The 5,287-nt window shown below is 37.8% G+C and overlaps 1 long non-coding RNA gene across 1 annotated transcript in view; it reads right to left on the minus strand.

Moving 5' to 3' along the window:
* Nucleotides 1-3,836, minus strand: part of LOC116692487 (uncharacterized) — a 9,385-nt gene extending 5,549 nt beyond the window's left edge. Inside the window, exon 1 of the long non-coding RNA XR_004332709.1 lies at nucleotides 3,825-3,836. This is a non-coding gene — a long non-coding RNA (uncharacterized LOC116692487). The remainder of the gene's footprint in view (nucleotides 1-3,824) is intronic.
* Between the last annotated feature and the right edge of the window lie 1,451 nt (nucleotides 3,837-5,287).

Genomic DNA, 5,287 nt, shown 5'->3' on the forward strand with positions numbered 1-5,287 from the left:
CCTTAAGGTTGACATCACCTGGTCTTTCCAGACAATAATTGAGAACAATCCGTGACATTGTCAGGTCTCAGCTTTCCAAAGGGGCAATGCATGCTAGAAACTCTGCAGAGTGCCCAAACTTTAATAGACGCCATTTTTTAGTTTTCTGTTATTTTTAAAGTATAAATGATGGAAATAAAATCTAACTTTTTGTGACATATTATCCGAATGTCTAATCTGTCATTTGATGCCTTTTTGAGATTTTTTCATCTTTTCTTGGCTTTGTTATGCACATTAATACAAATTTTTAGCAGCTTAACTTGGAGGACCAAGTTGAGACGGTTAAGACATCAGGTAGGAATGACTCCTAGTCGCTTTACTGAGGGCGTCTTCGAGGGAAGGTGAAAAAGAAATCTCCTCCTCACTACATTTCACTAATTGAATTTTTTCAAGTTCAAGTCTCAATAGTTAAAGGTCCAGAACGGCATTTTAAAATGGTGTACTGAAGCTTTGCTGTATGCTTGAATGGCGTTGGAAACAATCACTGCTAGTGGTTTCATGCATAGCTGAGGCTAACAGCTGCCATTCAAAAGTGAAATAGCTTGCAGACTGAAAGCAAATGCTGTTGCACACTATGTTTTTTGTCAGAATGATCATTACTGTAGTCTTGGGATATGTGATTATTAACTTGTTTTTGAAAGTCATTGTAGCTTAAACAGTTTCCCGCTATCATGACCCATGTGTTCTCCATTTTGCCAAACCAGTGGCAGAAAGGGTGGTCTCTAGCATGCATCTAGGAATGAAATTGCCAGAAAGGTTAACAAGTCATACCAGCTTATTCGAAAACACTAAAATATCCCTTAAAGTAATGCAGTCAAATGATAACTGACTGATCTAGCTTCCTGTTGTCATATATGAACTTTTATTCATGGATAGAACCAAACTTTTTACTTTTTCTGGGTTATACAGTGGACAAATAAAAATGGCCACAGGCACAATGCCATAAAAAGGCTCATTGTTCACGGTTGTATTCACAACAATATACTTAAATATTAATACAAAATATTTACTTGCTTAAATGTGAACCAAACTGGTTCAAACAGTTGTGAGTGTTACAGAAATAACAGAAAGGAAACGGTAGGAAAATGGTTTGGCATTCATTTCCTGAGCCTAACAAGCTTCCTTGAAACAACCTTCATGCAAACGTAATGCTCACTCAACTTTAGTTATGGATGGCTGGTTGCTGACTTCCATGAAACACATTTGTGTATTTGATCCGGGATATAATGTCATGTTCCTGGAGGGCAGTATTTATAGCTGGCATTCTCTGCTGTCAGTGAAAGGTTGCTGAGATAGACAATGCGTTGGAGAGTTCAGACAAGCCTTACGTAGATAAAGAGTCAAGATATTGACCCCTATTACAAAGCTTGTGTGAAGTACTGTATATGTGCAGTACACAGACACACACACACACACTAACTGACACAGTCTGTGGTATATATGCTCCTTAATCCAAATTTAGGTGTTCTATTTAGCCTTTGCTGAGGCTTGTCTATCGATGGACACTCTAAGTTTATCCTTAATCATAAATTTTCTAAGCAAGTATCCAAGTTCTCATTAAACCGTTTTAACTGTCTCCTCAATACGACATCCTCACAACCTCTTTCCAATAATGGCTGTTCTGGGATGTACATTACAGCTACAGTCTGCCTATCTGTTGTGTAAGGGCTCTCTGAGGTATTGAAATGTGTGTCTGAGCCTTGTCCAGGGGCTGCTGATGAAAATGCATGAGGGTGGTTTTGCCCTTCACTTATCAAACTTAGTACATTAGACTGTGTGCTGAATCACAGGGGTGCTAACTTAAGTGTTTATCAACTTTGGATTTAGTGCACCCACAGGAATACGTTGTCCTCACTGAAACCACATACTCTGGTTAAGAGAGTGCCATGACAACTTTCATTGGGTTTGGACCTAAAGCTCCATCGTCATGCAAATCATTTTAAACCAACAACTGCTGTAGCACAGTTTTGGTATTTTGTATCTGTAGCAATAACGGTATGCTCTCATTAATCATTGCTTAACCTGCTAAACTGTGTGAGAAGTGAAGTAAAACATGTTTTATTTATATTTCAGCAGCTGTTAAGACGTCTTTTCCCCCATTTGTCCTAATGCCTCTATAGGTCTTTAAGAGGGAAGACTTCATTCTAATACATCATACCATCACGATAATGATCTCCAATTAGCTTGAATCCATTCAGGGAATTAAATGGTGAAAGGGGACAAAGATCATGCTGTTCTTACGAGTGTGAAGCTGTCAACCCAGTGTGCTAAGCACTCTGATGTCTTTGAAGTGAGTTCAAAAGGACTGTGATTCCAAACTCTTTGCAGTCGACTCCTAATGACTCCCAAAATGATGGCGCCCTTTATAATGCGAGTTTGACCTTTCGAGGCAAAAATGGCCTTTCATTCTCCATGTCCAATAATGGTACCAGTCAGGACAAGTTGTCTCATCTAATCAAATTGTTCCTACATATTTGAATTCTGGAATCTCAGGAGAAAAAAAGCCCACCAAAGGCCGCACTTGATGTAAGTTAATATTTTATCATTAAAATACTCAATAATTAAATTAAAAACCCATTTAATCCAAAATCCTTTCAGGTTTATAATCAAGTTATTAATTGTAAGATAATGAAGTGAAGCTAATCTTTTGTTGCATCAACTTCTGTAGACAAAGTATGAATAGAAACAATTTAATTTAATTTCAGACAAGATAAACCTGGTGTTTACTTTAACAATTAACTGTACTAGCTCTGTCTCTCAGAAATAACAACAGCAGCACAATAAACAAAGTGATGGAGATACTTACAGAAATTACTAGAATTAATTTCCCCAGCTGCAGCAATTCACAGAGCGGGATTACAAACACACTGATTATCATCAAACAATTTAAATAGACATATTTAAACACACCCATGATAAAGATAAGGGGCTAATGCTTTCCAGAGATTGGAGATATAGTAATTGGAGCTAAAATGCCTTTTAAGATAGAAAACAAGTCGAGATCTTTGTGCTGAGACAAATGTAATCTACCACGACAGGGCTGCTATTTGAACTGGTTATAAGCAATGCTTTTATGATAACAATGGGTCAAATGAATGTGTAATGTGAAAGAGGTCAATCATAGCAACAAATCCACAGATAATTATCACACAACTCTGCTGTACAGAGTTTTCTAAAAGATTTTAACTCAGTGTTTTGGTTCAATGTCATTGCTCTCATGCCGGTGAAATTGACTACTTGATTTTTGACTACTTAGTAAACAGCATTTGGGAGCTATAGAGCCAGATATTTTCTTCAGCAATTGGTGGAGACCTACATTTGTTAGGTGCAACACAGCTCCAAATGCATGCTAATGTTGGTCCGTATCTGCTAAATGTATGGTAAGACGATAAAATGTTGTGAATTATGTTTGCACCTTGTTTCTGCTGTTACCAAAAAAAAAAAAGATAGAGAAAAGATACAATCAGAATTTCTATCTGATGCTTTTGTGGAGGGGGTTTACAATTGAAAGTAGTGGGTTCAATCCCCGGTCTAGGCAGGGCCTTTCTGTGTGGAGTTTGCATGTTCTCCACAAAACTGCATAGCGCCCCTTTTATATCTAGTCTTGACATTCAAACACTTCATTTCACTGTTTACCCTGTGTCTGCCGTACAGAAGACAAACATACATGAACTTGACTTACACATGACCAGTGTTACTCTGGCGCTCAATCCTTATGAATAAATAACTATATTTGTGGGACAGCATACCTTGCTAGCCTCACTTAAAAAAAATTCTTTAAGAACAACAAAGAAAATAATTAGTTAATAAGAAAGGTTTATAACTAATAACAATAACAACTTTACCTCCTACACACTCAAAGGCATTCCTCCAGCAGTACTGAATCATAAAAAGCTATAAAAATGCATGAATCTCACCAGCGCTGTATATACATAGGATAGATGAGAGGGGACAAATGGATGGCTGAAGACTGGGAAAACCCATCCAGAACATCACAACCACTTAATGAAGTCCTTGGCTGCTAAACAATTAATACAAGCCTACACTGTATTAAATATGCAATAAAGACTATTATGGCTAAGTGTGGAAATAACAGCCATTCTAGCAAGCATTAAAGTGTCTAGCTCCATTTGAGGCTCATTTATGGAACCGCTCCCATTAAGGATACATTAATACTGCAGGCACAGTTGAAGGGCATTGGATAGTACTCTTCTAAATATTAAAGATGGCTGTCACTGGAAAAAAATATGTTGTCAGCAGGCTGAAGAATTAGGGCTATGTAAATTTCATCACATCCTCTCAGTTAATGACAAAGCAGAGATCAAAATGTCACAAAGGACAAAAAAGCTCTCCATATCTGATTTAAACAAAGTCAGACACAAGATGATTATTTAATGACCTGGGCTCCAGGAAACAGACACACACACACAAATGACTAACTTCACATGTTGTATTAGGCCGTTAACAATGTCACCAAACCTGACACACTTGTACATTTTGCTTGATATCTTTTTTAGAGAACTGTAGGTAGCACAAAATGGAACACAAAAATGTCAGACATCCCACTATATGTAGTCCCTCCCTATTTGAAATAGTAGATTAGTAGTACCTTAGTGAGGACCAGATCATCATATTCAGAATAATATGTTCACATCTACATGTCATCAGGTTTGAGGGGTGTAATCAGATTACTTTGTCTGTAACGCAGTAATGAATCTCATTACTGTTGATAACTCAGCAATCACAATACCGTTTTTGTGCGTGTTTGCGTAGCACCATCACACTCGTCCAAGCAGACAAAACAGAAATAGAAGAGCCACAGCTTAAAACGTATTTTGAGGGGTGGAGGTATGCCCATTACTTCAAATTAGTTGTGCGAAATGACAAAAACTTGATGGCAAAGTGTAAATTGTACCCAGGCCACAAACACTACCCCACCACCACAAACACAGTATCCAATCTAAGTTAGTTGCTAAAGTCCCCGGACCCTGAGATGCTGATGAAAAGAGCATGTTGCGGACACCAGACAAGCAGCCAAGACTTGATTTTCAAAAGCAGGTAAACATAGCAGAAATAAGTGGGCTTGTGGCAGCATACATAAATGAGGAAATGTTGCCTCTTTCCACAGTGGAATTACCATCTTTCTGAAACATACTGGGCAAAATACAAATAATGAAGAGTGGATGGCAGCCAGTAATTCTTGACCAATTTTGTGCGGATTGTTATGGTTTTGGTGTGTGCTTTTGTT

Source organism: Etheostoma spectabile, chromosome 1, assembly GCF_008692095.1.
Source record: "Etheostoma spectabile isolate EspeVRDwgs_2016 chromosome 1, UIUC_Espe_1.0, whole genome shotgun sequence".
Taxonomy (NCBI): domain Eukaryota; kingdom Metazoa; phylum Chordata; class Actinopteri; order Perciformes; family Percidae; genus Etheostoma; species Etheostoma spectabile.